The following is a 25,270-nucleotide window of genomic DNA, read 5'->3' on the forward strand; positions in this document are numbered from 1 at the left end:
CTCTTCCATTTCTATAACATTGCCCTCAAGTACATCGCCCTTGTATGGACCCTCTATATACTCCTTCCACCTTTCTGCTTTCCCTTCTTTGCTTAGAACTGGGTTTCCATCTGAGCTCTTGATATTCATACAAGTCGTTCTCTTTTCTCTAAAGGTCTCTTTAATTTTCCTGTAGGCAGTATCTATCTTACACCTAGTGAGATAAGCCTCTACATCCTTACATTTGCCCTCTAGCCATGCCTGCTTAGCCATTTTGCACTTCCTGTCGATCTCATTTTTGAGACGTTTGTATTCCTTTTTGCCTGCTTCATTTACTGCATTTTTATATTTTCTCCTTTCAATTAAATTCAATATTTCTTCTGTCGCCTAAGGATTTCTACTACACCTCGTCTTTTTACCTACTTCATCCTCTGCTACCTTCACTACTTCATCTCTCAAAGCCACCCATTCTTCTTCTACTGTATTTCTTGCCCCCATTCTTGTCAATTGTTCCCTTATGCTCTCCCTGAAACTCTGTAAAACCTGTGGTTTAGTCAGTTTATCCAGGTCCCAACTCCTTAAATTCCCACCTTTTTGCATTTTCTTCAGTTTTAATCTGCAGTTCATAACCAATAGATTGTGGTCAGAGTCCACATGCCCCTGGAAATGCCTTACAGTTTAAAACCTGGTTCCTAAATCTCTGTCTTACCATTGTATAATCTATCTGAAACCTGTCAGTATCTCCAGGCTTCTTCCATGTTTACAACCCTCTTTTATGATTCTTGAACCAAGTGTTAGCTATGATTAAGTGCGTGCTCTGTGCAAAACCCACCAGGCGGCTTCCTCTTTCATTTCTTACCCCCAATCCATATTCACCTACTACGTTTCCTTTTCTTCCTTTTCCTACTGTCGTATTCCAGTCACCCATGACTATTAAAATTTCGTCTCCCTTCACTATCTGAATAATTTCTTTTATTTCATCATACATTTCTTCAATTTCTTCGTCATCTGCAGAGATAGTTGGCATATAGACTTGTACTGCTGTCGTAGGCGTGGGCTTCGTGTCTATCTTGGCCAACAACAATGCGTTCGCTGTGCTGTTTGTAGTAGCTTACCCGCATTCCTATTGTTTTATTCATTATTAAACCTACTCCTGCGTTACCCCTATTTGATTTTGTATTTATAACCCTGTATTCACCCGACCAGAAGTCTTGTTCCTCCTGCCACCGAACTTCACTAATTCCCGCTATATCCAACTTTAACCTATCCATTTCCCTTTTTAAATTTTCCAACCTACCTGCCCGATTAAGGGATCTGACATTCCACGCTCCGATCCGTAGAACGCCAGTTTTCTTTCTCCTGATAACAACGTCCTCCTGAGTAGTCCCCGACTGGAGATCCGAATGGGGGACTATTTTACCTCCGGAATATTTTACCCAAGAGGACGCCATCATCATTTAATCATACAGTAAAGCTGCATGCCCTCGGGAGGGGGTATCTATTATATCTATTATAAAATTTTCTTTAAGTGAGAAGGGATTACATGTATTTCAGGTTTCATTAGATAAGTAAAGAGTAAAATATTAAATATTCAATCGATATCATCATAGGCATAATTGTAAAATTATGATTACGGTGAAGTAATGGAACAAACTTTGAAGAAATCAAAGCAATTTCTTTTGATAGGTTAGTGTTACAGTTCTGAACACGGGGTAGCAAAGAGTAGACACTGGCCGAACTGAATCAGCATTGGTCTTTTAAGTGTTTACATACGTCCCTAGAAATGTGCAGAAAATTGTGTTGTCTAGTGGATATTAATTTTGTTGCTAGTATCGGTGCCAAATTACGAAATACGTCAGCAACATAACAAAATACTTAATTCTCTAAACATCAATGTATTTGGGTGACAATTATAATAAATGAACCTACTGTAAGACGTTAACACCAAAGGTGGATTATAAGTGGGTCAAAGTAAATTTGGAAAAGAGTAATAGCAATGGGAAAAGCTTGATACATCATCCATCTGTTATTTACGGGAAATAGTTGAACAAAGTTCCACTGGCTACAAAATATTAACAGTTCCAATAGAGTGCAGAATTCAGCTAGCAAGTGGAAGGAATGGTTAGACCGAAAAACTCATTACTGGATCCTTAGCAATGTTAACTAATGTTAAAATACAGAAGCAAAATCTTTTATTATGTTACATAGCAAGTCTTTGGAATAGAAAAATATCAATGTGGCAGATTCAAGCAGATGTTGATATCCTTAGAATGCCAGGAGCTTATACTCTAACATAACAGTGGTGAAGTACAGTAACAACAACAAAACTACTCATGAAATATAAGTAGAGTGTTCTGCAGGGAGGGGTAAATCTGGTTTTAAGATTTAAAGAGGATTCAGAATAGTTTCGAAGGCAAGCATAATTCAAAACTGTGAGCTCACCTACTTATCAGTTATACGAGTTCATCAATAGCAAGACCCCAAGAGAAAGGTACTGATTGGACACTGCAACAAGAGAAGAGCGACAGCTCAAAACTGTGGATGTAAAGATGAGACAGAAAAATTTGTGCTGACAGCAGGGTTCAGCCTAAACTACCCTTCTTTGGCATCGGAATAGAGAAAGGATAGCCTTGATGAAACAGCAGGAGGATAAGAATCGGACAAGAGGGCATAAATATAAACTGAACAGACATCGATGGCGATCGCCCACCGAAATCGACAAAATGGAGACTCGTGACTTTGCCTTACCAGTGGCGCCTTCTCAGTAGCTTGAAGAAACTGTGTCATCATAAATTACTATCCGACTCATGTTCTATGGGCCACAGGAAGGGAACACAACATTAAAATAACAAAATAATGTAAGAACCTTCAAAAGTATCAGTAAGGAAGTTAAAAGAACTTTTCTCAGCTGGCTGTACCACACTGTTACATGACAGAAAGATTAATTATTTAGTGGAATTAGTCTATACAGAAAACTTTAAAATTTCTAATATTAAAGTGCTTAGACCTGTATACAGGTGATACTTTCCATAACTTGATTAATATTTACAAATGTGGTTCTACAAGATATTAAATATCTTGAAAATTAAGTTACCTTCTCAGTATATAAGTTTCAAGAACAAAATATTGAAACTTCTGGAAACAAAATATTGGGTAATCAAAACAAAAGTAGAGAATGGAGTAGTTCGCAATCAGTATTGCAAGTAAAGAACATTCTAAAGCTTGTCAAGCAATTGCCACCAGCTAAACCAATTGGGAATCATTAAAGAGTGTGGTACAAATAAGAATAGTAAAAATGATAATAGTAATGGTCTTAAGTGCTAAGTATTAAAATGTTCTTGAGGATGGCATGCCTTCTGGAGACAACATTTTTTGGGCTTTGCACAGTAGGAGAAATATATAATTACAATAAAACTATAGAATTTAGATATCAATTCAATGGAATGATACACCATAAAACACACATACTAGATCTCAGAGGTACTGATCCATATCACCCAAATGTACTACCTTCAGTTGCCCTAAAATAACCCATTCGTTTGTAGATGGTGGAAATATTTCCAATAGTTTCAATCTGTAGTCAGAAATGAGAGTCTACTGTTGCTTTAATAACTGATTCATTACATATACACAGTATTTACCCCTGCAATGGGTGCAATAAAACTATACAAGTCTAAAGACAATACGCTTCACAGACGCTTTTAAAATAAAACTTAGACCAATAATATTCCTCAACACAGGTGAGAACCCAAAAAGTCTTCCTCTGAAGCATTCTTGAGAGGTTTAATCACAGCTTCTGCATAACAACATTAAAGGCTGCACATCATGTAAAACAAGAAGAAAAGATGTAACTCTTCGCTTAGGAACATCTTAAATTACCTTTTGGAGTAATTGTCCTTATGCACATCACTTAGTTAGAACGATGTAGTTTCACATGTAGATAAATTAGGAAATCTAGCCCACATATGATGTTGTAGCTAATTCCAATCCCAGAAGAACTTCCAGGAAGTCCTTCTCCCTCCCCCCCCCCCACACACACACACTAGGAAACCCAATAGTGCAGCAATTGAATGTTACCTCCACCTACACCACATACTGTACAGTCAGGTGGATTCAAATTTTTTATATCGAGTATGCCCTGAATTACTACGTATACCTGAAATTCTATATCTAATTATAATTTGCTCAGACTTCCTCCTACACAAGTGGTTAAATAATATTCTTCCACTGATTGCGCACAGGGGTGTCTTGTGCTTAAGTTTGCTAGAAACGCTGCACTGTGGCCGTATCATTTCCTATTTCCCTTAACGCTGGGGTGCGAGCCCCACCCTGTGACCACTTCCTCTGTATTTGTGGACACCTGTACTGGCTTTCCCGTTCAGAGTGTACAGTTCGTTTGCACTTCTTACAGTGCTGCTTTCTACAGCTCTGTTGAATATGGCCAGGGTGACCGCATTTATAACATACCATAGTAGTACTAAAACTTGCTTTCTTCTCGTTGGGCTTGGTCACTGCGTCACTGTCAGCCAAAGCTTTTACAGTTGCTACTGCCTCGTTTAATTTTTTTGGAAACTTCATGCACACTTCATGTGACACCTCAGCAGGCAAAGCCATGAAAATATATCTACTGTCGTTTGGCCTCCCCCGCTACAAACTGTCCCTGTTGCTGCTGTCATCATCTATCAGTTCATATTTTGTGTTAGTGTATAATTTCCTAATACGATTTACAAAATATTCCACCAGTTCTGCCTATCTTCGAGCTATCTCATTAAGTTGTCGCTAATAGTATATAGATGTGTTCGTGTCTCAAAAACGCTCAACCATTTGCTTCCGCAAGTCCAGGAGGGGTTGATTATTCTGCATCGTCCTGTGATACATCACGTATGCTTACTAACTTCAACATAGCCATACATAACAACTGTTCTTCATTCCAATTCCCTGATTTTGTAGTTGTATGTAATTAGTAATATATACCCTTTCCAGATTTACCCAAAAGTTGAGTTAATGAGGCAGTGGTGGCAACCAGGACAGGTTGTGGCTTGACTGTTGTTTTCTTTACTCCATTAGCCGTTTTAGCTCCATACATAATTTCTCATCATCAACTCGGACATGAGCTACCTGATGCAACAAGAGCTGTGTCACATCTTCTGAGAGAGAGAAGTTCTGCCTTTGTGCAGGAAATAGCCGTGACACAGCTGTTAATTAACACTGTATTACTGACACTTAACTTGGGGTGTAGAAGAAAGCCCGTGTATGGTGATACCATAATGAAAGGTGTCTAAACACTAAGGACACTACACTGAATCCAGGATATTAACAGCTCTTGTCCTATACACGTTGTGCCACACTCGCTCTGCAGTAGCCTTGGCGGATCTCGATGAACACGGACTTCACAGCGACTTCAGAGCTGCCAGGTAGAAGCGTCACAGTGAAGGGGGTGTCGGCTCCATGACCCACCATGGCTGAGCGCTCTGGCTGGCCTCTGATAATTCCTTTGGTGGTGCCAATCTTGGAACCACCGGTGTAAATTAGAGATGACACCGTAGCAAGTGCTGAATTGCTTCCTGAGATGACACTTTTTCATTCACTGCCATTATGCCCATTTACTACCACCAGAAGCATTTAGTTACAATGAAAAGAAAAAAGGAAAGACAACAAACAATCTTGCGTGAACATTTTCAGTGAACATCACTGCTGCACTGCCAGTGCCATCACACCTTCGGTATTTCAATCATTCCAACGTCTTTTCTGATATCAGTTGTGATGGGTGTAGATGAGAGTGAAAGTGGGGTTCTCTGGTGGAGGTGCAGAAGATTCAGGCAACCAGTGGTAATAGATACAATTAACTAATTTTCTTGTTGGACAAGGTTAGAAAATGCTTGTATCTGGGAAGCTGGCATCATGCAGCGAGCGACGAACCTTCAATTGTGATGGCCTGGAGTAGAGAGAGATGCCAGTGTCAGCCCTTCTCGCTCACATGGCTCCACAGTGAGAGACCTTGATTAGCTACATATTCCAAGCTGCCTCACAATTTTGTGTCAGTTGGTAGCGCCTCAGGCCTCAAAACTTCTAGCAGAGTGCGCCGACATTCAGCCCAGTGGTAGCCAGCAGTGTTGCCCAGGATCAGTCCATGGACCAATGGCTGGAAACGACAGTTGGCTGTTGTGCATCCCAGTGGCTCAGGGGGAGAGGGGGGAGGGGGTAGACTTGGTGTGACCTTTGGCTCATCTAAGCTGCAACTGGATTATCAGGTTAGTGATCGTCTCAGAATCGTAGGAGAATGTTGGTAGCCTTGTGGCGAAAGTCTGCACACAGCAATCGCCAGATCTGAAACCTAGCTGTACCCATTATGAGCCTGATAGGATGGCTAGCTCTTATAGATGATGCTTATTGGTTTATTAACGTTACAGAATGACCCACCGCCTTGGCAACTATGGTGGATCGTTTGCTATTAAAAATTAGTAATAAGCACCAGTAGACTCTTCTTCCTTTTCTACAGCTTCTGTCAGGCTTGTTGTTATTCTTGGTTTTTTTTTTTTTTTTTTTTTAGGTAATGACACTGTTAACCAAAAACTTGTAATACATGAAGCGCGTTTTGAGAAAGGAAAAATTAGCACTATATTCTTAAGAAGAAATAATAGAAGAAAGGGGAGATTTAGAAAATAAAAGAGGTCCCTTTACCTGGAGGTCCCTTTACCTGGCTATTTCAAGTGAGAATGGCTTCAGTAAATACTGTCTCACCTCAAGTAGCATATTGTATTCTACTGTTATTACTACTGTATGTATATATACCATGAGATTAACTCTACTTGCTAGATATATGAGGTTTAACATTACTATTTGTCACTAAAATTACTTCCTCCATTTGCCCGCGCCATAAGCGGGAGAGCACACTCGTAATGGTGACCTCGAGCTCCGTATCCTCAAAAGACACTTCTCATCTATCTTGGGTATTGGTGTTTGTGCAGTTAAGTCTTACGATATTGCATATGTAAGTTTACGCATAATACCATAAAATCGGACAACATCTTAGTGTTGTGTGTTTGTATGTTCAAATGTTCAAATGTGTGTGCAATCTTATGGGACTTAACTGCTAAGGTCATCAGTCCCTAAGCTTACACACTTCTTAACCTAAATGATCCTAAGGACAAACATACACACCCATGCCCGAGGGAGGACTCGAACATCCGCCGGGACTAGCCGCACAGTCCATGAATGCAGCGCCTAAGACCGCTCGGCTAATCCCGCGCGGCAGTATGCGTTCACACAGTATATGTAGCACAATTGGTGATGCGACAACGACCGTCAGTAATCAAGAACAATCTGGTCCTGACTGCTGGGTGACATTAAGAGGTAGCAGAATCACACTCAAAAATGGTTCAAATGGCTCTGAGCACTATGGGACTTAACTTCTGAGGTCATCAGTCCCCTAGGACTTAGGACTACTTAAACCTAAGTAGCGGTCACGCGGTTCCAGACTGTAGCGCCTACAATCGCACGACCACTCCGGCCGGCGAATCAGCGGAACCCATTGCGACCAGACAAGACCTACTTTTCACTTATCACCAGGTGACTCGTAAGTACCCAAGTAAAGGCATCCCCATCACCAACCCACGTTCCTGACTTGTCCTAGGGAATACTACCAACTGCAAAAATAAACCTACCTAAATACTAATACCGACTGTAGCCTACTGGCGTCAATCAACCAGCAAATTAATGCCCAACTTGGTCAGAGGTACATGACACGTCTAATCCTGCTGCACATCAAGTGATTTTGCAAATTTACCCGACACCCGATGCTTGTGGAAGGGACTTCTCCATAACAGTTCTTGTTATCCTCATTGCGCTGGCAGTCATGTACTGTTGTCGGCGTAAATATCTCACACTACCCACATTCGCCACCATGCAATGCCCAAGAACAAACACAGCCACTCACTGCCCCCAGCTCTCGCAACAAGCCTGTGACAGAACCTGACGACCATCATGAGCAGCTACCAACACGTTCCAAAGAGTGGTTGGATTACAGCAGCATGAACAATAATGAACCCTAACTCTGTGACTTCCTTTCCATCAAAGGCTAGAAACACATTGTGGGAGTATAAAAGGTATAATTCCGCGTAGACTTTACATACTTTCATCTGCTGGACCCAAAAATCTACGTGAACATTTTATTTTGTTGTGCGATTGTATCCAAATCAGACCTTTACTGGTAATAAACAATCACCTGCAGCGCATATTCGTTTCCACAAAGACTAGTGAACCAGGAAGCTCCGTCGCCACTTACTGATAAATACTGCCGTCGACATGCTCAAAAGAAGCAGCTGTGTGCGTCCATCGGCTGGGATAGCGTCTGTTTGAAGAATAGGTCCTACTGAATGCAGACAGACAACTGCTAGTCTTCACTTATGCTTTATATGGTGCTGAGTAAATGTACTGAAATGGCCATAGCCTAGGTGAGATGAAATCCGCGTAAGACATTTTTGGCCGGGAGACCCTTCTGGTGTTGTTTCTGCCGCCTAGTGAAAGCTTTTTGTGTGATACCATTTCGGCGACTTTCGCGTGGACGCTGATGAAATGATGATGAAAACAAAACACACACACTCATCCCATAGCGGAGAAAATTACTGAACCCAGGACCTCTTGATCGAGAATCAGCAACGCTACCTACAAGACCACGAGTTGCTGACCATGCTAGGCTACGCTGTCGATTGTCATTTTTAATCTCTAGTTCACTGTTGCTATTTGAGTTTACATCTTGTCATTTGGAGGTACTGAGTGGAACTGTGAACGCTAGAAAATGAAGTGCCTAGTGGAGAAGTCGGAACATTTCCGCAATATTATACTGTTTGAGTTAAACAGAGGCGTGACAGCAGCAGAGGCAGCCAGCAAGAATAAGGCTTTCTCGCTTCAAGGAGGATCGTTTTGACATTAGCGATTCTCCACATTCGGAAGGACCTTAGGGGTTTGATGAAGATCATTTATAACCATTAATTCACAATTACCTACGTCAGTACACTCGAGAACCGGCAAATGTGATGAACTGTGATCATTCCATCATCGTGCGACATTTTCATGCAATGTGGAAGGTTCAAAAATCGGGTGTATGGATACGACAACCTCTAAACAAAAATCAGAAAAATCAACAGCTGGCTGTATGTACTCGTCGTCAATTGGCTCGTGAACACAACCGACCGTTCATATTCTGTATCGTTAATGCTGACGAGAAATAGTGTCTTTATGCTAAATTATGGTAACATAAGGAAAAGAAAGAAATGATTGAGCCCATCAAAACAGCTACTCCCCGTACAAAAACCCGTGCGCATCGACAAAAGATTATGTTTTGCATCTGGTGAAACAGAGACGGTGTGGTGTACTTACGAATTGCTTGCCCGAGACGTAACTCTCACTACTCACATTTATTATTTTATCTATGCACCAACCCAGTAATATGCGAGTTTATTTTTAATACGTAAATAAAGCCATTCCTAGAGATAAACCATGATGTGAGTAAGTGGTGGCTATTGAATGTGTCCATCGTTAATAATAAGCAGCACACTTAAAGGACTGACTGTAGTTCCATGGCTGCAGAACGAGTGGTAACGAGATGGACTCAAGACAAGAAAGTGATAAGAAGAGTGAGCAAGGCTTCTTCCAGATCTGACGAATAGACGGTTGACAGCACCTGAAATCTAGCCAGAAGTTATGGGAAGATGTCACCGCAAACAGTCAGGGACAAATTATTGGACGTTGGTTTGAGGTCTGGAGTTTCCATGTGTCGTTTACCATAGACACAACACCACAAAGACCTTCCTCATGCATAGCGAGAGTCAACGGTGACAACGACGAGGAGAATACGGCAAGGGCCATAATCCGACTTTCCAGAAACTTCACTGAACGGAAGAGGGTTCAAAATTAGCGAATACACGTGCCGGTTTTTCCGTAGATACTCAACAGTTTCTGAGAAAAAGACGTTCACAGTTTCCCAGATATTTTCGAGGCACTTGATATACCTTTTAGCGCGCGATATCGTCAGACGAAATCGTGGCACAGTGGTTATCACCGCGACTTCGTACGTTTGGGCCCTATGATTTACCTTTATTTTCTTTTTTCATTTATACAGCCATTGCTGTAGTAGATTATTACACGATTTTTTTCCAGTGTATATTGACATAATGTTGTCGTTGCGTCTACTAACTGAATGTCAGATGAATGAAGGTAAAAAAGAAAATTACTTGAAATTGTTTTCCTGTAGTGCAACTAGTTTCCTAATCAGCTGCAAGCGCTAGTTTGGTGAAAGTGATCCATTATGCATGGTTTACCGCGAAATTTTTGCCAACGCACGAAATCTTCACCAATGTTAACTGCGTTTCTTTCCCGGGTGATATTCATACGAAGAAATGTCACTGTGGCAAACCCGCCTACGCGCGATGCTCGTAGAGTTCGGAGTATCTGTGTTTTGAATGTTTTTATAATCGGTATCATCCAAGGGGATGCACCAAATCTTCCTGAAGAATAAACATATGAATACAATGTAAGAATTGATATAAGTCTTGTTACGAAAATGAAATATCAGAATACGATAATTTAAAAAGTTTGTAACACCTTAACATATCATACACACATATATTGTATAATAAATGTGTGACACTTACAGTGATGGTTCAAATGGTTCAGATGGCTCTGAGCACTATGCGACTTAACTTCTGAGGTCATCAGTCGCCTAGAACTTAGAACTAGTTAAACCTAAGTAACCTAAGGACATCACACACATCCATGCCCGAGGCAGGATTCGAACCTGCGACCGTAGCGGTCGCTCGGCTCCAGACTGTAGCGCCTATAACCACACGGCCACTCCGGCCAGCACTTACAGTGAAATTCAGTCGTAATTTTACAGTTAATGTTACACCCTTGTAACTTAATTTGATATGAAACACAAGGGTATATAAGTGAAAAGAATAAAAATAAAATAAATAAAATTAGTTGTCAGGTTTCGAACACGGGGTGCAAAATTAAGAAACCACGACAGTAATCACTTTTCTTCTAAATGCCAAGAAAATCGGTTAACTCAATTTTTTTAATCAGGTTTAACAAAAGCAAGGTAACAGGACTGTAACATTCGAACGGGGAAGGGCTTCTATACTTCATCCAAGTCCTTGACAATGAAGTACTAAAAATAGCATATTGGTAAAAAGCTCACGATAGCGAGGCATCCTTTGCCATGTCCAATGGGCCGTAACTATATACTGGTAAAAGGCTCAAGGGTCCCGATCAAACCGGCTCCCCACCACATAATGAACATAATGCCCTACAAGCCACATCACTCTATTGTTCTTCGTTCTGGGAAAGAAGGATAAAGTGGGGCGCACGAGAATCTCACTGGAGATTGCTGCTGCCGTTGTCCTGGCAAGAAAGGCCAATTGACGGTGGAGCCAATTCCAATGTCTGCGTCCGCAGGCGACCAAACGATGACAATGTATGCGTTTCGTGACAACGACTGCATCGGTCCGTCTCACTAAGGTCAATGCGAAAATGTCGAACGTTGATATGGAGAAGGTTATGAACGACTTGGTACCACGAGGACCTCACTTCCATCGGAAAAATAGATAGGTTGAGATTGGACCAAACAATCATCCTAATCCGTCTCTGGCCTCAGGAACTTCACAGAGGATGCGCGATTTGGCAACGCCCAGCGACATCACAGCATTTTGACAGAGAGATGAAACTGGGGAAGAATACCTCCATAAAAAAATTCCCCTACGTGCCATAATTTGTTATCTATCCTACCAACATCCACTGGTGCGGTTTCAAGCTCGCAGATCGGAGACAGGCAAAAAGGCGGGCTGTAAGTGATTGGGAGACGTGAAGACGGGTTAAATCAGCACATCGATGAAATAAGGCGAAGCTTTGGCATGAATATCAAGGAGACCCAAACCTCCCATCAGCCAGGGTCTCGCCATAACCTCATAGCGCACCGGACAAACAAAGTCTCGCCAGATAAACTTACTCGATAATCGTTGTAACTTGCGGGACATCTTCGCCGGAAGTGGAAACATTTGGGCAAAAAAATCGGCTTTACTCAACACGCAAGTTTTCAAGGTCCGGACCTTATGAGGTAACGTGTTCAAGGATTGCTCCTTGAATCCTGCCCGTGACGGACTTCCAATTTAACGTAGCCATCTTCATCGGACAACGATCGGAAATAACAGCCAACGATCGATGGCGGGCGACTGCCACAGTCCGTGGAATCTCAACCGCGTCAATTCCCCGCAAACTGAATAATCTAGTCTGTGCTCCAGTAAGACGACAAAATGCATCCAAAATGTCCTTGAGCAACGGTATGTTGTCATGAGTACGAAGAAGTACCACAATGTCATCGACATACCAGCGAACGATGAACCTATCTTCCAGTAACGACCAGCCACGCAATCGAGCAGATATGGATTCCAGAAACAGCACGTATAACGACATAGATAGGGGACTCCCCTACAGGACACCTCGACGTATTTCTATGGGGAAGTAAGACGACCGTTCACGTCAATAGACGCCCGGATATCAGTAATTAGAAACTTGAATCTCCGTCGTGCAGCATCATTAAAACCAGCAGCCGTCAACATTCGCAACAGAAAATCATGACTAACTCGGTCAAATGCATGATTAAAATCAATGAAATGTAAATCTCCCGACACAGGAACAGTGGAAGCAATCGAGATGAGATCACGAGGTTTAGCAACGGGAAACACGAGAGTGCGACAACTTCGATAACGCGCGACGTCAGGAAGCAAAACCGACAACGGACTATTTACCGCTAGCGCTACGATTTTATAATCGCAGTTGAGTAGTGTTATTGGTCGGACCTAATCCACGCACAGACGCCCGTCTTTCTTGGAATTAAAACAATTTTTCAGACTTTGAAGTAGGGCGGGATGTGTACCCGTTGCGCCACTTCATTCACCATAGACATTATCGTATCTTATATCAAAGGCCAAAACCGACTACAAAATTCCTTAGAAGGTCCGTCTGAATCCGGCGATTTGAGGGAAGGAGAGCGAACAGCAGTGTAAGGTGCCTAACAGCACGGTAATAAGCTGCTAAAACTCCTCTTGGAGAGCTGGCGTAACTACATTATCAAGGAGGGAAGTAAAATCAGCAGACGTGTACCATCTGATGCTACTCCAGTATAAAGATCGGTAAAATACCGGTAAAGTTCACGCACTATATCAGGTTGAGATGGCCGCTCACGTCCGTCTATAGAACGAATGGTTGTGCGACATATCCTTTAAGATCGCGTTCGAAGCCGAATAGATGATACAGAGAGACCAACTCATCCTGGAGAATAGAAAGTGGCTGGGAACGCAAACGGAGATCATCTAATGTAGGCGCTTAAGTTCCAGGAGTTTCGCCGTCACGCGGTGAACTTTCGTAACTCTTAAAGGGACATCTCTAACACTATCGTAAATATCACGAAAAACCGCAGAATAAAATTCCCCAGTCCTCCTGATTTCAGCCGCTTTACAAGCGCTAAAAGGCATGAGGGCAGTGTGAAGCCGAGGTTTGGCGACAACATCCCACCATTCCATAATTAAGAGACAATGCGCTTGGGAACGGCTTATCCGCCCCCACATGGCAGCAATGGTATTATCCAGAGAGGGGTGCGCCAGATGTAAAATATAAAGCTACCAAATCGGATGAGAGAGATGTACCTGCTGCGGGACGTGGTTAAGAGTCTCTGAAACAGCACAGTTGTCACTGAAGCTGATAGGAGTACCATCACTTGCCAAAAGTTGGCTACGTAAGGAAGCGGACAAATAAAGACGGTCCGTTGAAGTAGCTGTGAAATACGTAAAATGCACTAATGTGGGATGTCTTCAGATCCAAGCATCCTGTAACCTCACCAAAACCAACGTATCATCAAGTTCACCTAACAGCTTTAAGTAGGAGACTGATTAACAGGACGTAAGAAGTACACTACTGGTCATTACAATTTCTACACCAAGAAGAAATGCAGATGATAAACGGGTATTCATTGGACAAATATATTATACTAGAACTGACATGTGATTACATTTTCACGCAATTAAGGTGCATAGATCCTGAGAAATACGTACCCAGAACAACCACCTCTGGCCGTAATAACGGCCTTGATACGCCTGGGCATTGAGTCAAACAGAGCTTGGATGGCGTGTACAGATACAGCTGCACATGCAGCTTCAACACGATACCACAGTTCATCAAGAGTAGTGAGTGGCGTATTGTGACGAGCCAGTCGTTCGGCCACCATTGACCAGACGTTTATAATTGGTAAAAGATCTGGAGAATGTGCTGGCCAGGGCAGCAGTCGAACATTTTCGGTATCCAGAAAGTCCCGTACAGGACCTGCAACATGCGGTCGTGCATTATCATTACTTACGGATCGGATGAAGAATAGAGCCACGGGTCTTAACACATCTGAAATGTAACGTCCACTGTTCAAAGTGCCGTCAATGCGAACAAGAGGTGACCGAGACGTGTAACCAGTGGCACACCATGCCATCACGCCGGGTGATGTGAGGCAGCGTCGAGGGTAACCGCAGCCATGGTCTCCGAGCTGATAGTCCATGCTGCTGCAAAAGTCGTCGAACTGCTCGCGCAGATGGTTTTTGTCTTGCAAACGTCCCCATCTGTTGATTCAGGGATCGAGATGTGGCTGCACGATCCGTTACAGCCATGCGGATAAGATGCCTGTCATCTCGACTGCTAGTGATACGAGGCCGTTGGGATCCAGCACGGCGTTCCGCATTACCCTCCTGAACCCACCGATTCCATATTCTGCTAACAGTCATTGGATCTCGACCAACGCGAGCAGCAATGTCGCGATACGATAAACCACAATCGCGATAGGCTACAATCCGACCTTTATCAAAGTGGGAAACGTGATGGTACGCATTTCTCCTCCTTACACTAGGCATCACAACAACGTTTCACCAGGCAACGGCGGTCAACTGCTGTTTGTGTATGAGAAATCGGTTGGAATCTTTCCTCATGTCAGCACGTTGTAGGTGTCGCCACAGGCGCCAGCCTCGTGTGAATTCTCTGAAAAGCTAATCATTTGCATATCACAGCATCTTCTTCCTGCCGGTTAAATCTAGCGTCTGTAGCACGTCATCTTCGTGGTGTAGCAATTTTAATGGCCAGTAGTGTAGTTTAAGTCTCTCCCCATCAAAACTTTTCGCGGGCTTTGACGAAGTAAATAAATGGGATCTTCCTTATAAAAACGGGAGCAGTCATATGTACGACCAGATCCAGATGGAGTATAAAGAAAAAGTAAGACGAGATGGAAAGAACGACGCCCTATACTCCAACAGTCGTCCAGCGTTTCAAAGTTCGTCAATGTCATATGGATGAGAGTTTACTAGTTATCGGGAGCTGGCTCTGAGCACTATGGGAATTAACATCTGAGGCATCAGTCTCCTAGACTTAGAACTACTTAAACCTAACTAACCTAAGGACATCACACACATCCTTGCCCGAGGCAGGATTCGAACCTGTGACCGTAGTGGTCGCGCGGTTCCAGGCTGTAGCGCCTAGAACCGCTCGGCCACCCCGGCCGGCTTTAGGTATATTGTGGAGCCTCTTATGCAGGTGGCGCTCAGGGAAAGAAAACCAATGTGTACTCAGTATGTCTGCCGGGCGGCCTCATCCGAGATGTGAAGGCGGCCTTGCCTGCCGCTATCGAGCGCTCAGGATGTAGTCGTCTGCAAGTTGTGGCTCACATCGGTAGCAACGACACCTGTCGCATGGGTTCTGAAGCCAACCTTAATTCATACAGGCGGCTGGTGGAAGTGGTGAAGGTCGCTGACTTCACGCTTAGGGTGCAAGCAGAGCTCACAATTTGCGCCTTTGTCCATACAGTTGATCAGAGTCCTTTGACATGGAGCCACGTGGAGGGTCTCAACCAAAGGAGTTGTCTACTCTGCGAAGGTCTTGGCTGCTGATTTTTAATCTTGCGTCATCGATTGGGGATTTGTAAGACTCCCCTTGATAAGTCATGGTTGTACTGCACAAGGGAAGCAGCTACTCCGGTAGCAGAGTACTCGTGGAGTGCACATGAGAGTATTGTCGGTTAGGCAGTAGTTTGAGGTACTCTGATGAACACTCGCCAGTTGATATGCAGCAAGGGAAGTCAGACCGCGCTGAGAGTAAAGACACTTCGACTCTCAAAATTCGATTAGTAAATTATCGAAGCATTCATAAAATAGTTCCCCAAATTACTGCCCTCCAGGAAAGTTCTGACACTCAAATAATTCTCGGGACTGACAGCTGGCTAAAAACCCGATGTGGAAAGCAATGAGATATTTTGTGAGTCGTAGAACGTATATCGAAGAGACAGATTAGAGGCCATAGGCAGGGTAGTGCTCATTGCACTCGACAAAACTATTGTCTCTACTGAGGTCAATGTTGAGTGAGACAATGAAGCTATCTGGTCGCGTATAACACGTCTAGGTAAAACAAAGTTAATTGTTAGGTGTTTTATCGGCCAACCGATTCTGCTGTGACAGTTCTAGAGTCATTCAACGGAAGTCTACGGTCAGTAGCGCGTAAATACCCAGATCACGCAATACTAGTTGGAACGACTTAAACCCACCGAATATAGACTGGGATGTCTATGTACTCATTGCAAGGAGTACAGACAGACAGTCGTGCAAAGTACTTTTGAACGTTTCCTGAAAACTACTTTGAGCCTCTGGTTCGGTAGCCCACATGCAATTGAAATACCTTAGGCCTTGTAGCTACAGACAGACCGAACCTTACCGACAGCGTCAGTATAAAAACGGAGATTAGCCATCGTGATTTCATTATAACAATTGTGGTTACGAAAGTTAATATATCAGCTAAAAAGGTTAGAAGAGTGTTTCTGCTAGAACGAACAGACAAGCAGCTGTAACATCTCCCTTAGGTAGTGAATTGACATCACTTAGTCCCAGTGACATGGACATAGAATAATTATGGGCAAGGTCTAAGCAGATTGTAATTGTAATTTGGAGGATTATGCGTCTAGTAAGTGTATTAAGGATGGAAAAACCCACCAGGTTTTAATAACGAAATTCGGAAAATGATGAGGGAGGAGAGGCTCGGTACAAAAGAGAACGCGCAAAAACGATAAGCAATGGCTAGTAGAGATTTGTACCTCTGTGATAAGATCTATGTGCGAAGCATACAACAGCTATTACCGTCGTACCGTAGCAAAAGATCTGGCAGAGATCTCGAGAACACTCTGGCCCTATGTAAAATCGTTAAGTGGGTCTAAGGCTTCGATCCAGTCGCTTGTTGACCAGTCTGTTGGTGATGTTCTGCTTGTGGGGCGCTCAACTACGCGGGCGTTAAGCCCGTACAATGTCCCAATTTTTTTCACACTCCAATTTTTTACGCGGTCAATCTAGCCACTATCACGAATTATGATGATGGTGGTGGTGGTGAAATGATGACGACAACACAAGCACCCCGTCTATGAGCAGAGAAAATGCCCAACACGGCCAGGAATCGAACCCGGGACCCCATGATCCACGGGTAGCAACGCTCGCCACTACACCACGAGCTGCGGACCGACCAGTCTGATGTGACAGTTGAAGATAGCGAAACGAAAGCAGCAGTTTTAAATTTCACGATTAAGAAATCGTTCACTCAGTAGAATCATACAAACATACTGTCGTTTGACCATCGAATACAGTCCCATGTGGACGATTTAGTAACAAGCATCCCTGGCGTAGAGAAACAACTGAAAGAGTTGAAAACAAATAAGTCACAAGGTCCGAATGGAATCCCAATTCGGATTTTCAAAGAGTACTCTACAGCTCTGGTCCTTTACCTGGCTTGCTTACGTCGTGAATCTCTTGTCCAGCACAAAGTCCCAAGTGACTGAGAAAATGCAGAGGTGACTCCTGTATATAAGAAGGGCAAAAGAACGACCGGCAATATTACAGATTAGTGTCCTTAACATGGTCTGCTGCAGAATCCTTGAGCACGTTCTCCATTTGGATATAATAGATTTGCTTGAGACAGAATCTTACGTCCACTAATAGGCACAGTTTTAGAAAGTGTGCCTCCTGCGAAACTCAGCTTTTTGTTTTCTCACATGATATACTGCGAACTATAGATGAACGGCAATAGTCAGATTCCATATTTCTAGATTTCCGGAAAGCGTTTGATACGGTACCCCATTGCAGGTTGTTAAAGAAAATGTGAGCATGTGGAATATGTTCACATATTTGTGAGCAGCTCAAAGACTTCATGAGTTATAGAACCCAGTATGTTGTCCTCGACGACGCGTGTTCATCAGAGACAAGAGTATCGTCAGGAGAGCTCCAGAGAAGTGAATTAGGACTGGTACTATTCTCTGCATACACAAATGATTTGGCGGACTGGGTGGGCAGCCATCTGCTGTTGTTTGCTGATGATGCTGTGGTGTGTGGTGAGGTATCGAAGTTGAGTGATTGTAGGAGGATACAAGATGACTTTGACAAAATATCTAGTTGGCGTGATGAATCACAGGTAGCTCTAACTGTAGAAAACGGCCAATTGACACACAGTCACCATGGATTTAGAGAACATCGCTCTTGTAAAACACAACTAGCTCTATATTCGCATGAAGTGTTGACTGCTATTGATAAGGGATTTCAGATTGATTCCGTATTTCTGAATTTCCGGAAGGCTTTTGACACTGTACCACACAAGCGGCTAGTACTAAAATTTAGTGCTTAAGGAATATCGTCTCAGTTATGTGGCTGGATTTGTCATTTTCTGTCAGAGAGGTCACAGTTCGTAGCAACTGACGGAAAGTCGTCGAGTAAAACAGATAGTGTTATAGGCCCTTGACTGTTCTTTATCTATATAAACGATTTGGGAGACAATCTGAGTAGCCGTCTTAGGTTTTTTGCAAATGACGCTGTCGTTTATCGACTGATAAAGTCATCAGAAGATCAAAGCAAATTGAAAAACGGTTTAGAAAAGATATCTGAATGGTGCGAAAATTGGCAGTTGACCCTAAATAACGAAAATTGTGAGGTCATCCACATGAGTGCTAAAAGGAATCCGTTAAACTTTGGTTACACGATAAATCAGTCAAATCTAAAGACCGTAATTTCAGCTAAATACCTAGGAATTACAGTTACGAACAATTTAAATTGGAAGGAACACATAGACTATGTTGCGGGGAAGGCTAACCAAAGACTGCGTTTTATTGGCACGACACTTATAAAATGTAACAGACCTACTAAGGAGACTGCCTACACTACGCTTCTCCGTCCTCTTTTAGAATACTGTTGCGCGGTGTGGGATCCTTACCAGATAGGATTGACGGAGTACATCGAAAAAATTCAAAGAAGGGCAGCACGTTTTGCATTATCGTGAAATATGAGGTACAGAATTTGGGCTGGAAATCATTTAAAGGAAGGCGTTTTTCGTTGCGACGGAATCTACTCACGAAATTCCAATCACCAACTTTCTCCTTCGAATCCGAAAATAGTTTGTTGGCACCGACCTACACAGGGAGAAACAATCGCCACGATAAAATAAGGGAAATCAGAGCTCGTACGGAAATATAGGTGTTCGTTCTTTCCGCCCGCTATACCAGATTGGTATAATAGAGAACTGTGAAGGAGGTTCGATGAATCCTCTGCCAGACAAATATGATTTCCAGAGTATCCCTGTAGACGTAGATGTGGATCTAAGTTAATGCGGATAAAGCATCAACAGTGTCCTGCTTCACAAAGTCACGTCGTTTAGGTATCTGGGCGCATTGTTGCAAAGCGACATAGAGTGGAACGATCTTGTGAGGAGCATGGTAGGGAAAACGAATGATCGACTTCAGTTTACTGGGATACTTCTAGGATAGTGTGGTTCTTCTGTAAAGGAGACGGCATATACGAAGATAGTGCGACCTATTCTTGAGTGCCGTTCGAGTATTTAGGACCTGTACCACGTCGGATTACAGGAAGATATCGAAGCAATTGAGAGGGGGCTGCTAGATTTGTTACTGGTAGGTTCGAACCACACGCAAGTGTTACGGAGATGCTTCGTCAACTCGAATAAGAATCTCAGGAGGGAAGGCACCATTTCTTTTTTTTTTTTCTAGGAAAGCTATTGTGAAAATTTAGAGTATCGTCATTTGAAGCAGACTGCGGAATGTCTCTACTGTCTCCGACATATATTGTGCGTGAGGAACACGAAGATACGAGAAATTAGGGCTCATGCGGAGGCATATAGATAGTCGTTTCTCCCTCGCACTATTTAGGAGTGGAACAGGAAAAGACATGACTAATAGTGGTACAGGGTACCCTCCGACACGAGCCGTACGGTGGACTGCAGATTACCCAAGTAGATGTAGATATAGATGTGAATGAATATCGCCTAGCCGGCACCCGCCAGGTTAGCCGAGAGCGCTAATGCGCTGCTTCCTGGACTCGGGTAGGCGCGCCGGCCCCGGATCGCATACGCCCGCCGGATTAACGACGAGGATCGGTGTGCCGGCCAGCCTGGATGTGGTTTTTAGGCGGGTTTCCACATCTCTCTAGGTGAATATCGGGCTGATCCCCACGTCCCACCTCAGTTACACGACTCACAGACATCTGAAACACATCCGCACCTTTCCATGATTTACACTAGACGCAGACAGATGGGGTACTCTGATTCCGTCCCGGGTGGTATGGGGTCGCGGCAGGAAGGGCATCTGGCCACCCCTTCACATTAACATGCCAAATCCGAATTAACCACGCCAAACCCGCGTTCAATGCGGGACAAAGGCGCAAGCGATAGACTAGAATAGAATAGAATATCGTCTAACCGGCCGCGGTGGCCGAGCGGTTCTAGCCGCTTCAGTCTGGAACCGCGCGACCGCTACGGTCGCAGGTTCGAATCCTGCCTGAGGTTAGTTAGGTTTAAGTAGTTCTAAGTTCTAGGGGACTGATGACCTCAGCAGTTAACTCCCATAGTGCTCAGAGCCTTTTGAACCATTTGAATATCGTCCCTATAAAGCACGACCATACCTGTAGAACTTTCCAGCACAGCATTAAAAAGACATAGAATGCCACGGAGAGAAAATACTCCAAGTAACACTGTTTTCAAACACACAACAGCAGCTTGGGAATCATAAACAAACTGTCGTAATGCAGCAAGCCGTAAGGGAGAGCTTTTCATGTGAACATTTGGGGTAAGAAACGCGTACGCCTGCAGTAGTTAACACATTTAAGGCATTAAACTAGAACTAGAAAAGAATTTACGCACCACGTCCTGCTCTCCACAACATCATCAGTCGGCGGAGACAGCATTTGAATCCTTTCCCAAGGAAGGTGCGGATTCCATGTCTTGTTTTTCTTCGGAGCAACGCCGCACGCTGAGATTGTTTCACACCACTCGGTGACAATATAATTCTTGACGCGGAAGGGTAGAGGGCTCATAAGGTCTGCTGTGCGGAAGGAGGGGAAGCCGTCCCCACTCCATTCAACGGAATACTAGAAACACAACCAGGAGCGAAAGAACATCAGATAAATAAGAGACAAACAATGCAGCGTCTGAAGCTGATTGCACCATCTGACTACCCGGAAGAGAATCCGCAGTGACCTGCTGCTTCATCGCATCAGGCTGAGGAAGGGATGACATTCACTAGAGCTCTTAAAAGGTTGTACAGCAGATGATGTCCTCGTTAAATCACCGGAACCCATCGGAACAGGTATTCCTACGGGTGTAGGAGTGGACTCAATGCAACATTTATTTCAACATCAACAGAACTAACCTGGTAATCCTCGGCGAAACAAGAACTGCAGTTAACGGCAGTATTGAAAGCATCACCACTGGAAGAAGCACCCCCGACCACCACCATCGAGGAGCGGTGAGGCTACGGAAGGATGACTTCAAAATTTTCACCATCCTGAGTCTGCCGGCGTTTAAGTCGTGCTGCCGGTGCCGGCAACGTAATGGCAGCAGGGCCCGCTTTTGAACGTGCCAGTAACGGTGGAAAATCGCGCGGAATGGGTGGAAATGTGTCCCCAGTGTCCCATACAGCTGGAGAAGTCTGACAGCAGAATGTGAAGACACTAATTAAGCAAATATCAACTGACGGCATCCTTCATTGGACGGCTTTAAGACCGTAACACGCCACGGACAATTGGATCTGAGTTGGACCTTTCATTACAAGGGAAGCAGGTTCCTTCTTACCTTGCATACGGAACATGAACCCGATAATCACAAACATTCAAGTGTGAAAGAATATTCTTTTGAGCACACATTTCTACGATTCGGATACCGCTGCAACACTGCAAGTGTTCAGAATGAGATTTTCACTCTGCAGCAAAGTGTGCCCTGATATGAATCTTCCTGGCAGATTAAAATTGTATGCCGGACCGAGACTTGAACTTGGGACTTCTGCCTTTCGCGGGCAAGTGCTCTACCATCTGAGCTACCCACGCACGACTCACGACCCGTCCTCACAGCTTCAATTCTGCCAGTACATCGTCTCCTACCTTCCAAACTTCACAGAAGCTCTTCTGCGAACCTGTAGAACTAGCACTCCTGGAAGAAAGGATATTGCGGAGAAATGGCTTAGCCACAACCTGGGCACTTGCCCGCGAAAGGCAAAGACCCCGGGTTCGAGTCTCGGTCCGGCACACGGTTTTAATGTGCCAGGAAGTTTCATATCAGAGCACACTCCGCTGCAGAGTGAAATTCTCATTCTGGATACATCCCCCAGGCTGTGGCTTTCTTCCAGGAGTGCTAGTTCTACAGGTTCGCAGAAGAGCTTCTGTGAAGTTTGGAAGGTAGGAGACGATGTACTGGCAGAATTGAAGTTGTGAGGACGGGTCGTGAATCGTTCTTGGGTAGCTCAGATGGTAGAGCAGCTGCCCGCGAAAGGCAAAGGTCCTGAGTTCGAGTCTCGGTCTGGCACACAGTTTTAATCTGCCAGAAAGTTTCACTGCACGCGTTGTTGAGCACACCAGCGTTCCATCAGTATATGCCGAACGACTCCATAAGGAAGCAACGCCGACATAAGAAATGAATGGTCCATGTCGGGTGGAAGGCTGTAAACTCTAACTTGAATATACTCGATCTTCGCGATTACAAAAAGGACTGGACTGACGGAACCATCAGAAGTGTAAACATCACCTGAGAGAGAAGCTGGTCTACTTGAAACGGATCTTGAAACTTCACAAAAAATGAATGCAAATCAGAATCAAAATAAGCAGTATCTACCTGATCAGTTGTAATTTGAATCTATCAACCAACCAATCGTGAACTTCTATTGAGCCCGGCTACACATAACGCGTACTCCAGTCAAAACAGAAACGAACAGTAAACCGAAGAGGAATGTTCCTGGGAGACTCTACAGACATCAATGCGCAGGCAGAGAATGCTGCCGCTAGAGAATAAACAACTAGGCAAGAACGACCACATTATTACCAACTCCTATGGCTACAAGGGCCTATTTTCAACATATTCTCCGTTCAATGCGACGGCCTTACGCCACCTGATTGGCAGAACCTGTATAGCCGAATGGTACCAATCTACTGTCCGCCCCTGGTATCTGAGTGGTCAGCGTGACGGAATGTCATACCTAACGACCCTGGTTCGATTTCCGGCTCGAGGACTAGGTGTTGTGTTGTCCTTATCATCATCATTTCATCCCCATCGACATGCAAGTCACCGAAGTGGCGTCGAAAGACCCACCAGGCGAACGGTCAACCCGACGGGAGGCCCTAGCCACACGGCATTTCTATTTACCACTCTACTGGTCCGCGTCAGAGCCAAGTTCTTGCTGCATCAATAACCTCCGTATGATCCTCGTGCTGCTCCCACTGGAGTGTATCCTTCATCGAGCCAAACAGATGGAAATCAGAAAGTGCGAGATCCGGACTACAGGGTGGATGAAGTAGAACTGTCCAGTGAAGTTCTGTGAGCCTCTCTTTGGTGCGCAGACTTGTGTGAGGTCTTGCGTTGTCGTCTAGAAGTAGAAATTCGTCTGCATTTTCGTGGCGGCCAACAGTCTGAAGCCGTTTCTTCAATTTTCTGGGATCACAGCTGTGTGCTGACAGCGGGAGATGGGACACGTTTGCCCGGCCTTGTTGTAATGACGACAGACGCCTCGCCCAGCGACTCACCATGCTTTTTTGTTCACTGCCAGGCCTCCGAAGACATACTGCAAGCGCCCATCAGTATTTGTGATGACGTGATTTCTCGCAAAAAAATAAATAAATAAATAAATAAAAATAAAATAAAATAAACCCTCAATGACAGTGCTCTGCCGTCCTTTGTGGCCGAGCGGTTCTAGGCGCTTCAGTCCGGAACCGCACTGCTGCTGCAGTCGCAGGTTCGAATCCTGCCTCGGGCATGGATGTGTGTGATATCCTTAGGTTAGTTAGGTTTAAGTAGTTCTAAGTCTAGGGGATTGATGACCTCAGATGTTAAGTCCCATAGTGCTTAGAGCCATTTGAATTTGACAGCGCTCTGCTTGTAACGCACCTCCTTTATAGACACTATTACGAAAGTAGCAGTCACGTGTCGGAAATTCATGATGCTGCAGCGGCTGAAGAGTTAATTACCATGACGTCCCACGACAAGTTCCACGTTTCCTCAACCGACAATTGCTGAGAAAACAGAATGTCTTGCATTACTTCTTGAACGCCCCTCGTACCATGAAACCATTAACTGCGTTATACATCGGTGCCTGGAAGACTAACTAACTTTGTGATCTGCCTTACGGCAGGTGTTGTCATGGGGTAAGCCTCGTCAGAGAGGACCACCGCATGAACTTCTAAGGAAATGATTCGGGTGGTTTCCCGTTGCTTTCCACTGCTGATGATGAAATTATGATGAGGACAACACAACACCCAGTCCCTGAGCGAAGAAAATGTCCGACCCAGCCGGGAATCGAACCCGGGCCCATAGGCGTAACAGACCGCCGCGCTGACCATTCTGCTATCGGGGTGGGCTGCCTAGAAGAGAGTGATGATAATGTTAAATAGGAAACGTTTCCTAATGTTCTGCAGAATCATACTTATTTCGTCATGATCTGACTTTCGGCTTCTTAGGCCATCTTCAGGTGATAAATGTATGTCGCAAACGTAGATAAATGATTTACGGCTTACACAGTTATTATTTACGTAGGAGATACGAAAATGATTACATGTTGAATGTTTAAATAGTTTCCTCGTGAAAAAGTGCTTACATCAGCTACAAAAAAAAAAAAAAAAAGTCACAAAGTTTCAGATGTGGAGATACATTTAGCGACTGATGAAATGATAATAAAGCTTAATTTTGAGTTTCTATC

The sequence above is a fragment of the Schistocerca americana genome, chromosome 3, assembly GCF_021461395.2.
Source record: "Schistocerca americana isolate TAMUIC-IGC-003095 chromosome 3, iqSchAmer2.1, whole genome shotgun sequence".
Taxonomy (NCBI): domain Eukaryota; kingdom Metazoa; phylum Arthropoda; class Insecta; order Orthoptera; family Acrididae; genus Schistocerca; species Schistocerca americana.